This window comes from Danio rerio, chromosome 14, assembly GCF_052040795.2.
Source record: "Danio rerio strain M-AB ecotype USA chromosome 14, GRCz13ab, whole genome shotgun sequence".
NCBI lineage: Eukaryota > Metazoa > Chordata > Actinopteri > Cypriniformes > Danionidae > Danio > Danio rerio.
In genome coordinates this window covers 24,758,300-24,771,971 of record NC_141034.1, presented here as the reverse complement: position 1 = coordinate 24,771,971, position 13,672 = coordinate 24,758,300, and the positions used below count along the sequence as shown (strand labels likewise).

The following is a 13,672-nucleotide window of genomic DNA, read 5'->3' as shown; positions in this document are numbered from 1 at the left end:
GTAAGACAACTCTTTTCTTCTGAGCACAGGTCAAAAGTTTGCAAAACAAGTTTGCAATTCTGTTTGCCAATGTTGAAAATATGGACTCAATAAGTCTAAACTGTAATTCACCCAGATTTACCGCCCAGGCTTACTGGAATTATGTGCCTCAGCCAACGTTTTTGCAAAATATGAAATACGCAGCTCTGGGTACATTTCGCTGAATATTTCAAATGACAAATTTACTAGAAGACACTTTCTAAATTTTGATGCATTACTCAGTATAAACTTTGTTGTATGTTTCAGATACAAGTCCATCTTGTAAACATCCCAGAGAAGGTGAGGTTGACATATGCAGACCACCTAACAAAACCACTGTCCTAAACCATTCATCAAACCCAACCACTAGTGTTTTCAAAAGCAAATTTAAGAGAAAAATCCACTGCAAACATGTAGTTTTACCTCCAAACTGAGCTTTCTGCAACACAAAACCAAATGAGCAACAAAGTAAACTGACCACTCTAGAAAATAAATAGTTATTTAGTCAGTTGAGGTAAATTTATCAATACTGCCCAGTAGTTTTCTTTTGATATAGAAATTACTGTGACATACATTTAGGTATGTTTTTGCATTTTTATACAGAAATGTATGCTGAAGCACATATTTCCAATAAGCCTGTGTTGTTAAATTATGTTAGTAATGGCTGATCTTGCAACCATAGTAGGCTATGCTATTGAGAAACACACCCCAGGTAAGTGTTATAAAGATGGTAGTAACTAAACTAAAGCCATGCTCTAGTGCCTAAAATACATTTAAAATACACCATGTTTGTCTTTTGTAACAGAAGAACAAGCTAAAGCAGGGGTTAATGTCATGATCTCTCCTATAAGATTATCACAGGTCATGGTGAAACAAAGGCTGATGCATCACTGGAAGCCACAGGGACCCCATCGACTGGTGTTTTTCTCTCTGTGTTAACACTGATACCGTAATCTTAGATCAATGTGACAGTGAATTTAAGAGAAAAGTCTACCGCAAACATGTAGTTTTACCTTTAAACTAAACGTTCTGCATCACAAGTACAAGTGAGCTACAAAGCAAACTGACCACTCTAGAAAAGTTATCCATATGAAAATAGACAGGTGAGGTAAACCAATAGTCTGAAAAAACCCAAAAGATATTGGTGTCATACTGCCCGTAGAATACTTTTTGCATAGAAACTACAGTCAAACATATGTTTAAGCATATGCTTTGGTATTTTTATACAGATTCGTTGGCTGAAGTGCATATATTTGCAAAGCTTTCTCATGGCAATTTGTAACTTTTAAAATTAGTGGCTAGTTTGTATGAAAACGTACAATCCCATTTGTACAATTTAGTACAATTTGCTTATCCCCTAATGACGGTTAGGTTTAGGGGTGGGGTTGTTTGCCATGTCTCCTTTTATAAATCATTTTCATATGACTGAACTTGTTCGAATTCGTATAAATTAGCCACTACACTGACAAAACGTACAATACTTACGTTTCCTCATGAGATCAGGATGGTATTTCCAATTAGCCTGAGTTGCTAATTTTATTGTTAATGACTGACTTTATGGCCATAATTGGCTATGCTTTTGGGAAACACACACCAGGTATGTGTAATGAAGATAGGATGCTCTAGTGCCTAAAATACATTCAAAACACACCATCTTTGTCTCTTTCTAACAGAAGAACAAGCTAATACAGGGGTCAATGTCATGATCTCTCTCTTGAGATTATCACAGGTCATGGCGAAACAAAGGCTGATGTATCACTGGAAGCTACAGGGACCCCATCGACTGGTGTTTTTCTCTCTGTGTTTACACTGATACCATAATCTCAGATCAATGTGACAGATAGTCACAGCCTGGCGGTCTGTCTGATGGGCCGGAGCGCAGATGGAGAGAGCTTACTGCGGAGAGGGACAAGAAAAAGCAGTGTCTGAGAAATGCCAGCTGGTTGAAGAGACTCATTAAAATTGAGTTCATCCAGAAATTCACAGCAAAACCCAAAGGGCCACTAGCACTCGCAGCTCGGGACCTCAGCAAAGGCCACCTCTGTTCTTGTATTTGTTTGTAGATTGTAATTATTTGCAGATCTATCAGAAAGCATCCTGAAGAACCCTGAGCAATGTGTGCATTATTATTCTTGCCGTCTCCCACTGTGCCTCATATCCAAGGGCAGAGCTGTCATTTTTTTCTCCTTCATTTTTTCAACCTCTCCTTCAATGAAGTTTAATGGTTAATTATAGATGAACAAATCCTACAGTCGCTGGAGCAAGCAACAGAGACCTGGGCCGAGGCTCAGAAGCCTACGTTTGATTTTATTCCCTTTAGATATAGAACTGGGGCCGTTTCAGACAACTAGTCTGGACCGCAACCTGTCGATACCACCAGCCAGATTTCTTCGGCTTTGGATAATTTAATGAACTGTGAATTTACGATTTCCATCAATAAGTTAAATTTGAAAAGTTCAAAAGAATTTCAGGATTCTGTGATTATGTGTTTGGGAGTGAACGCAACAAAGAGTTTGAAGCATGAAATGACGGAGAGAGAAGATGAGAAGAGACCTGAAGGAGTTTCATTTATAAGTCATCAGCCAGCCGCCTCATAAAACCATCATCTGTGAGCAGCGCATGCATTATTTTTATAAATCAACCCAAAGAATAACTCACCACACATCTCTGCCATGATTATTGCGACTTGCAATTGGCCTTAAATCCATTACAAGCTTTATTTGATTCGATCAATAGCCTGTTCGCATGAGGAATGGATTATAGATCCTGTTTCAAAACACGGCTTTGATTCCTGAATCATTACAAGATCTGTTCTCTTCATTTCACAACCGAGACACGCTGACCATATTTAGTTGATGGTTGGTTTCCCAAGCTCAGATTGGGTCTGGTCCTTGATTAAAATGTCTGTGAATGTTCAAAAACAAAACCATAATTCCATTTGACTCGCTTACACTGATTACTCACTGTGAAAACACATCACAGATGTCAAATACATTTCCATACTATAATCAGAAGCAGTGCTTCTCAACTGGTGGATTGTTCTGTTTGGGTCACCAGGGGGAAAACAATGGCAAATGCAAGCAACAAAAACACAAATATTGCATGATCAAACATATACAGGCAAAACAAATTGAATACCATGCCTCACAGCGACACATCGATGTCCTATGAAGCAAAACAATTGCTTTTGCAAGAAACTAAAAACTGTTTAATCTACAGCCTTGGTAAATGAATCTCAAACAAATCTCCATGCCTCATAATGACACATATATGAATGAAAACTCATCGTGAACTGTTTACAATGGAGAGGGAGAGGGGAAGTCGCATTGTGTTTATTATACTTGTGTTTATCCTGGATAATACAACAAAGAGATGGCAAGCAAACTACATTGAATGCACCTAGGGTCGTTTAGTGGGACTATGGATTCAAGGTAATAATGTTTTAAATAATTCTCAATTTTTAATTCAACAGATTGTTTGCTTCATAAGACCTCAATATAGTGTTTGGATCCACTGGATATTAATTTCCTTTTGGCTATAGAGTTGAAGTCAGAATTATTAAACCTCCTAAATTATTAGCCCCCTGTTTATTTTTTCTCCAATTTCTGTTTAACGGAGAGAAGATTTCAACACATTTCTAAACATAATAGTTTTTATAACTCATTTCTATTAACAGATTTCTTTTATTTTTTCCATGAATACAGTAAATAATATTTTACTAGATATTTGTTGAGACACTTCTATACAGCTTAAAGTGACATTTAAAAGATTAGCAACTGGAGGTTAATTAAGTTAACTAGGCATGTTAGAGTAATTAGGCAAGTTATCGTATAATGATGGTTTGTTCTGTAAACTTTTGAAAAATATAGCTTAAAGGGGATAATAATTTTGACTTAAAAAAAACAAGAATTTCTCCAGAGGAACATATATTATCAGACATACTTAAAAAAATTCCTTGCTCTGGTAAACCTAATTTAGGAAATATTAAACAAATAAATAAATAAATAAATAAATAAATAAATTAAAGGGGGGTTAATAATTTAGATTTCAACTGTATATGTGTTTTTAACTCTCAAGTTTGACTTTAATTTGATAAATCACCAAACACCCTAGCTTTAGCTACAAATCTTTAATGTAATGTGCTAAGAACACACACAATGTCAACAACATCTTGGGTAAATAATACCAAATGTACAATCTTGGATGAAGTAAACCTTTGACATTATATAGAAATATATACACTGTAAAAAAAATCCTGGATGTCTTAACTTTTTAAGCTGAATCAAATTAACCTTAGCTTGGAAAACTTGGGCAAATTAGGTCCGAAAATATTTAACTTGTTTAAAACATATGCTGTCATGACTAATTGTAACATATAATTTATTACAGTTTAAGCTTATCACCATTTTTTTACTGTTTCGTTGATGTCAAAGTGTCTGCATTCACTCAAACTATTCTATTAGAAAGTCCTCTGGTTTATAGAAACTTAAAGCATAAATGCCACATTTATCATGCCACAATACCAAATAAGATGAATCAATGCTAACAAGCTAAATAAAAGGAAAGGTAAATGTCAAAGATAATAGAGCATCAATCAAAGTATTTGGCATTTTGGAGCAATTTCATCTGTCGCTTCATATAAACTAACTGAATCAGATGGCAGTCTGGATAGGTTGCTTAACATTCAGACATCCTCAAAAACAACAAAACTATCATGTAAGCAAACACAACATTACTATTACAGTCTGTTCTATGCAGTAAATGACTATGAGCTAAAAGCACAAAATGTTCTTTTATTAGACATGTGGAAACTACAATTGACCAATTCAGTCTGTCATGTACATAACTGTAGTAGATTGCAGCAAAATTATAATAATCAATAGCTATGTTTCTATCCATCCATTTTTATACACATTTTCGATTATTGCATAAACAACACTTAATGGAAATGGCAATATTTGACAAAAAAACGGAAAAACAAAAAACGTGCATTAACTATGATGGAAACGCATTTCAAAGTCAAATAGAGCTTTATTGTCATTCTGCTACATATGTGAACATAGAGGTAAAAATATAAAAATAAAAGCCTGTATTACCTGCTGGTCACACTTTACGATAATGTTCATTAGTTAAGGTTAATTAATGCATTTACTAACATGAACAATATAGTTACTACTTTATTTGTTCATGTTAGTTAACGTTAGTTAATAACAATACAGTAGTTCATTGTTATTTCATGTAAACTCATGTTGCATTAACTAATGTTAACAAGCATCGACTTGGATGATAATAATAGATTAGTAAATGTTCAATTATGATTAATAAGTGCTTTACATGTGTTGTTCATGATTAGTTCATGTTAGTAAATGCATTAACTAATGAACCTTATTGTACAGTGTTACCTACCTGCTCTACTCGCAATGTGGTCTACATGATAAAATGTCCATGCCAAAAGGTACAAAAGGAACTAATCACGTCAGTTGAAATGGCTAATTAGTGAACAAACAGTAAATTAAGTATTTGATGACAATATTTCACTTTGGCAGTAGCAAGACATGTTATAGTTTTTGGATGTTAAAAAACTAGAATATACACAAATCGAAGAAGTATTTAAGTCACGTAGAGGAGGTAATCTGAATAAAAGATTATTACAAAGAGAAGCATACTGAATTTATATATTAAAATCACTTACACCAAGAGGAATGAATGAGGAGTTGGACCTTTCTGTGTTGCTTTAATGGTTTGTTGTTTAGCTATAATATTGTGAATTATGGATTTTTAATATGTAATGATTTAAATAATGTAATGAAAATTTATTTCTTAATGCTTTGGACTGTAGGAATCTCATTACATTGATGTAGACATGAATAAGTGAATAAAGATAATTGATATGTTATTTTCCTGTGAAATAATGTTTATAAGGGGAAGGTAAATACTTCTTGTGTGGTTTATGATAGTATATTGAAATAGTGGAATCATGACCTTCTGAATATTATTGACAAGATTAATGCACCAAAAAAAGTTTTAAAAAGCCGCAAGCACGCACTGCAAACTTCATTACTCAACATACAGAGGAATGAACTGTTGTGTCTCGCAGGAGAACGGTGCTACATGAATGAATCATAAATATAACACAACACTGGACATAAGAGCTATTTAAAAAACTATGCATAACTAACATATACTATAAGATACTTAACTATACACATAAAACAGGCTATACAAGGGCTTTTACATGAGACAGAACAATAATGTACAGGATATTGTGCAAGAGAGGTATTAAAGGTGAATACTGTGCAAAAGAGGTATTTAAGGTTTAATATTTTGCGTTAATTAAGGCTGAAGCAAGCACAGCAACACAAATAAGGTGGATTTATAGTAAGCATTGCTTTCATTATGGAGTTCTTCTAAGATGGAGTTTAGATAAAATGTCAGGTCAATAAGAAAGAGGAGTGTTTCTACAGGTGGTTTGTTCAGATTATACTACAGTGGCTGGAAAGTGCAAAACAACATTACAAAGTGTAAAACACTTTTACGAAGCTCGAGACAAATTTACATAAAAAATACCTATCTAAATACACAATTACAAAGAAAAGATGATTTTTGCAAGAATGAAACAAATTTACATTTTAGGGAATATTTGCAGGGAAAAGTGTTAGAAAAAAGTAAATTCGTGTTGTGAAATACATGGCCTAAATAAAGTGTATGGTAACCGAACATGGACTGTGGGTGAGGGTTGTTTTGCCCATTTTGTAGCAAACACATGAGCAGCTTTATGTGTGTTGGTGTTTGAGGTTTATAAAGGATGCCAACCAGACGGAAACACCAGACATAATGCATCAATGTGTTCAATACTTTAACAAGGGCATCTCATACGCTGTAATTGTAGACATGATTTCAAGTCTACACGGTGTAAACATCTGCTTAAGGACACAACAGTAAACTGAATGAAGCCGGTGTTACGGTTTAACTGGTGACCGTGTTAACTAGTGACCTTTTCCGGATGTAACATTAAACTATTCTTGTTTGCAGATTGGCAGATTCGTCACAGCAACATGACAAAGTTTATAACTGGTATGCACCATGTTAAGACAGATTTTGATCGGTCTGTACAGCGCTGCATGAATTCGAACGCTCCTTAGCTCTTTTGACCAGTAGGCAATCCCCCAGAACACTTTTAAAAGTGAAAAACATTTTAATCAAAGATGGATATATTGGTTTAATGAAATATAATAAATGTATGTCCTTCCACTTAAAGTACATTTCTGTAATCCATAAAAGGCCAAACTAGAATTGAAAAATAATAAAGACATGATAGAAACAATCGGGCAGTCTAACCCAACTCCAAGAGCTCTGAAGAGATAAAAACACTTTATATAGAACAGCGATGAAGCATACATTTAATCAATTCATACATTCATAGCAAATCGAACCCCTGACCTTGATGGCATCAAGCTCTAAGTGAATATAACCCAAATCATTACGATTTTGAAACGCTCCATATGTGGCTTTCTTTAAATGTCAAAGTCTCACAGAAAAGCCCCGAAGGCTCCAGATGGACATATTTCTCACATAATTACGCTCTGCTTGTTTGGAGTTTGGTGTTTTTTTTTCAGAAGAAGCAGGACTGTGGCCATTGCAGAGAGTGGTACACAGATCTCAGGCATCCCTTTGGCCTCTCTTAAAGCATTCTAAGCGAGCTAAAAGAGCATATCCCACCGACTTGGACAGCATTTCCCAAGCCACAATGCCAAATGAGATGAATCAAAGCTAACAAGCTAAATCAAAGGAAAGTTAAATGTCAAAGTTAATAATAGATTCACATGGATATATTACGCATGCATGCAGTTACGAGGTGGCGGTTCAGTTCAAGGCTTGCCAGCTACACAGGGGTGAACTTTTGACCGTTTTGCTCCTAAAAGGGAAATTTATGAAGCAATCGCACCATAACAGACTACAACGATGTCGTTTTGTAATGACACCTAGTCTAATTTTCTAAGGCTACATATAATTAGCTGATTATCTGTTCACACTGTGTTTTAAAAAAAGAAGGATCCTCATTCATATTGCTATTTAATTTTAGAAAACTCTATAACTAAATAACAGAAAAAACATGTTAGATGCTCAAAAATACAATTATTAAAAAAAATTTAAATAATGACATTCTTTATGAAACACTATATTAAATTGTGTGACAGGGGAAAAGTTAGCACAGTGTGAGGCTGCTTTTTGTTCCTGTTTAAGTGCTAATCTAATTTAAACATGTTGTTTATAGAATATGTTTGGTTGTCTTGGACTTCACATTAATGTTAATTTGTGCACAGCCTACAATACAAACTGGGAAGCCAATTACAGCAATTATCAACCTCTGCTTCCTTTTGCTAGGGAACTAATGTTGTCAGAACCAGTGTTTAAGGGACTGCATTCTCTACCAATTGGTATCAACCAATTGATTGCAGCTGAACAGCGCCAAAGCTCATTACCATTAATCTGATTTCAACTCTGCTGGCTCCTATTAAAAATGAATGCAATGAACGTGTGTTTAGAGCAGGAGTGCCCAAACTTTTTCGTATATAGGACCAAAAACCAAATATCATTGATAGCGGTGGGCCAAAGATAAATATACCACTATTTATAATATATATAATATATAACTATTTTACATTAAAGTTGCCATGGGTAATTGCCTAGTTCCTTTCATAATATCAAAAATAAATAGAAAACATTACTTTAATCCATATTAGCTAATACAGTATAGCCTTTTATTAATTATAACTTATTGCAATAAAAAAAAAAATCACATTTATAACACAGTGGAGTTCAACACTAAATACACTAGTCAAGCAGAAGCTACTTTGGCCTTGATTCACTCAACAAAGTCTCTGCATTGTCCTCTATGTGTCGTATGTATATATTTTATTATATATTTTATACTAAATCTGATTATTTCACACCATTTATATTGAAACATTTAATTTCAGAAGGCTTTTTTAGCTTAACAATGCAACAATAAATAAATAAATAAATAAATAAATAAATAAATAAATAAATAAATAAATAAATAAATAAAAGGTTACATTAAATTTTAAATTACATTAAATCTCTGAACCATTCTCAGATGGGATGGCGGGCCAATTCAAAGGTTACCATGGGCCAACTTTGGCCCGCAGGCCCAAGTTTGGCCATCTCTGGTTTAGAGTATATTGGTGTACAAAAGTGTTCTTGGAGATTCATATGATTAGTTTTATCACTGAAATCACAATATTATGACTGTGTTTGGTTTGAGGGTGAGAAATCAATAGCATACTTTTCAATATTGTCTGAACTAAACCTTTAAAAGCTAAAATACATCATTATCAAGAAGTCCAGCCCTCTACATCCTCTGAGTTGTGTTTTATGAAGAAGTTTTCACCTCAGTATAATATATTAAGTTTATTACTTAATTATAAATGGGATAGTTCACACAAAAATAAACATTCTGTCATCATTTAGTTCTCATTAACTTGTTTCAATCCTTTTTGACTTTCTTCTTTTTGTTGAACACAAAATAATATATTTTAAAGAAAGCTGGATACCTGTAACCTTTGACTTCTATACTATTTAAAGTATTCTATAATAACTGTTTTATGTATTGTCAGAAAAGTGGCTAATTTGTATGAATTCATACAATTTAATTTATTATGTAAACCTAACCCTCTTTAAGAGACAAGCAACTTGTACTAAAATATTCGATTGACTCGTACAAATGAATACAAATTAGCCACTAAATGAATAAGTTACGAATTGCTTGGAGATTTCATTGCATGTTTCAAATAACAAATCCACTAGAGGGCACTGTCTAGATATTTGTGATCCTAAAAAAAATGTTAGGGTTACGGTTATCATTCCGTTTAAGTATTTTTCTGTATTTCTCCCTTATTTTAAATACTGCTATGAAAAGTGAAAGTAGCATCAAAGAGCCAATCTCAAATGTAATATAATTGCAAGAGGTTTATAAGAGAATTATGCTTTCGCTTTATATAGCTACTATAAATAAGCCTTATTGGTGCTGATTGACAGACGCGCTCCATATAAAGTCACTGTTCTCAGATTGGCTTCTGCACACATGATTTTAAGAGAAGCAAAAAAAGAAACTTTTTGATTTAGGTGTGATTTTAAACAGACAACTGTGCTTAATAATATGTAAAAATGTTCATCCTGGAGTGTTTTATTTTAGACACAAATAGTTTTGTCTTGATTGAGCACAAACAGTTAAAAAAGTAATCAAATGCTTTGATTATAGATCTGTGAATTCTTAAAGTGACAGCTCTGTTATCAAACAAAATAGTGGATCAAAATGAGAGAATCACTGTGTTTCACTAAATAACTTTAGTAACTTTATTCAATATTTAAAAAATAACAAAAAGTTAACAAGATTTGTATAGGCCATTGATATATTAGTTATTCTGTTTTCAACATGTTCTAATGCTTGTTGTGTATTATATCATCTGAAGCTAATTTCCTCCCCATATTTATAATGGTTTCAAATAGGCTTGCATACAATTAAACTGCTCTGAATGAACAGATTGGAAAGTTTGGGGTCATATTTTAATAGATCTTCTTGTTTTTTTGGGGGGAAGCGGAGTGCGTATCCCATATTTTTACATCCCAGTGTTAACAGGTATGCTTAGGGTACATTCTGTTGTACATATCAGATACACATCCTTCTTGTACACATCCATGAGAAGGCAAGGCTTGTCATACAGACCGCCAAGCGAAGAGTCCTAAACCCTTCCCTAAACCCAACCAAACCATTTCAAAAGCAAACATTAGAGAAAAGAACACACAGTTTTACCTTGATTTTACATTGTTTTTATCCAAACCATTTTAAAAGCAAACATAAGAGAAAAGAGCACACAGTTTTACCTTGATTTTACATTGTTTTTATCTCTTTTGTATAGCCATGCTTCACCAGACCTGAACCTGAGCGCTCTGCATCACAAATGAGGTGAATATGGAGATAAAAGGTGATGTAAACATATTCAATTACCAATCATAAACAATGAAAGGTTATTTTGTAGTATTTATTTAAGGTTGTGCAAAGAACTGCATGAATATAGTCTTTTACATCATTATCAAGAAACCCAGCAGTGACATTGGCAACTAACCAAAAGTTGAACATTTAAAAACGGAAAGGTGCTAATGTTAAAGTAGCTTCAAATGTGCTTGCTAGTTAAATGACAGCAGTCCTGTATAGTTTCACATCTTAAACACAATATGTTTGCATGTGCAATCTGACTGTTTTGGAAGCAACTTTTAAGATGGATGACTCTATAGGACATTATTAAGTGAAGTCACCTGATATTCCCACAATTAGATTCACATCACTGGAGCTTGATGTTGCCTCTGAGAGACAAAATGGCATTGTTGACATAGTAAACAAGTTATTAATTTGTGGAGGGATTTCTGAATGTGCTTTTCCCCATCTATATATTCCCAACACACACCCTCAAACCTGAATTCACACCGTGCCTGAACGCAATTAACAAAGAAGTGGAGAATTGAATGAGATGCAGAGTGAAAGAGGGAGAAAGAATAGAGATGCAGGCTGTTAATAGATTACAGCTGAATGAAAAAGCATAAATGAATTAAGATGCAAACAATGCAGCACACATTAAGCACTGGTTGACTGTGATTAATATGTGAAGGCCCCGCACTATTGAGAAAAGGAACTCTGGCCAAGAGAGATTAAAGGAGCCATTAAGAAAAAGGTGTAATAATATTCCTCTAATTACACAAATTTGTTATTGGAAATAGAGCAGATTTTTTCTTGATGGTGCATTTGTGTGGTTTAACTGTTCAGGGCACATGCAAACACAATGTGTAGGTTCATGTGTGAAAGAGAGAGAGAGAAAAAAGGCAACCACATTATCTTTGATAACATTAAAAGTTTGCTGTGATGACACTGAGAATTACAGATCATTTGTGGTTTCCAATGACTAATGCCGATACTAAGTAATTAATAACAAAAAATAATACACTTTAATAAAAAATAATATGGTATCACTAGCCAAGCAACCAATAATTGCCAAAATCAAATGTACTCTTCAAAAATGTAGTATCTCAGCTTGTTAAAAAAGCTGTATGTAGTGAGTTTTGAATCCTAAGGATTTTATCCACATATCATATATATATATATATATATATATATATATATTAGGGCTGTAACAATACCCTCAGCTCACGATACAATGTGTATCACGATATAATGTTCACGATTCCATATGTATCACAATATTTGGAATAAAAATTGAAAATTAAACTGAAATGCAAATTTTATTTAAAAAAAAATTAATTACCTAGTAAACTATTTTTTATGTATGTCTTTTGTTTCAACTTGTTAAACTGAACCTTCTGTAAGAAAATAAATTAAACAGGCCTGTCTCTGGAAAATAAAACAATTAAAAAACTTATTATAAAATATTATTGAAATGACAGAGACAAAATTAAGAAACATTTTAAGTAAAGGTGCAAAAAAATAACTTTCTATTCAATTGAATTTAACAGTAAGAGCTTAAGGCTTTGCTTGGTCACTTGCGTTTTTTGTGTGTGCAAAAAAAAAAAAAAAGAAAATTCCAGGTAATCAGCAGTTCTATAAGATAATCCTGAACTTATGTGTTTCTGTCTGAGAGGTTTTTATGGATGGCTGTCTTCATGCTGGGCATGATGAGTGACAGGGTGGCCGTCTTTTCATTACACAGGACAGTCATGGCTCTTTTCAGCAGTTTAGGCAGGTTTACTATTTCTTCGGCGTCGCTGATCTCGGTATCAAGTGTATCATGTTGAAGTGCATTTTTATGTACCTCTGTACTCAAAAGGGTTAATGTTCGTCGTAATCATAACTCTAAAATGCGATATGATTGTTTAAATAATCTGCACGTTTTTGGTTTCATTTCCATTGCTAAGTGCTGTTCATACTTCCCACGCGGCTCCTGAACGATCACTCTGTTCCACAAACGGAATGTTGTCTACTACTTTATTACCTGTTAGTCACAACCTGCAGGTTCTGTTCATCGAAGCAGACGTGCGCGCGTCTATCATAGTCCGCCCTCTGTAGTATCAGCTCACGGTCAGCTCACGTCATGTGTGATTTTGCGGCCGCCAATACATCATTATATGAAAACAGAATGATATTTTAGGGTGAATTGTACCTTATAAACACAGTATGTGACTTTTTCAACACCATTAGGAGGTATCCATGTCGCTGTGCAAAGTATGTAAATCACTGTGAAGACTTTAAAACGTAGGCTATGTTTGACCCAGTATGCGTGTTTCAAAAAGCGGACGAGTCTAAAACAATGACTGTACAACCGAAATGTTGCCAGACGTCTGATTTTGAGAGGATGGGCCATCCTCTATTTCAACTCCAGTCACGTGGTCTGCAAACATTACTGCTGCTGCAATCTGAACTCACGTGCGACAGCAGGTGGAACGTAGCTCACGTGCAAACAGCTCAACTAATAAGAGAAAACAGACGTCATATCGTAGTCAAATCGTCATAACGCCACGATGCATATTGTGACATTTTTGCATCGCAATAAATCGTACAACGATAAATCGTTACACCCCTAATATATATAAAGTTAGAACTATTAGCCCCCTTTTAATTTTTTTT

General features: G+C 34.1%; 1 protein-coding gene and 1 long non-coding RNA gene across 2 annotated transcripts in view; one reads left to right on the top strand and one right to left on the bottom strand.

Moving 5' to 3' along the window:
* The window catches only part of aff2 (ALF transcription elongation factor 2), a 408,692-nt gene that overhangs the window by 56,248 nt on the left and 338,772 nt on the right, over window positions 1-13,672 (bottom strand). The window lies entirely within an intron of this gene.
* LOC147833942 (uncharacterized) lies at window positions 9,557-12,184 on the top strand. The gene is made up of 3 exons (XR_015507489.1): window positions 9,557-10,537; window positions 10,592-10,845; window positions 10,918-12,184. It is a non-coding gene; the product is annotated as an uncharacterized LOC147833942 (long non-coding RNA).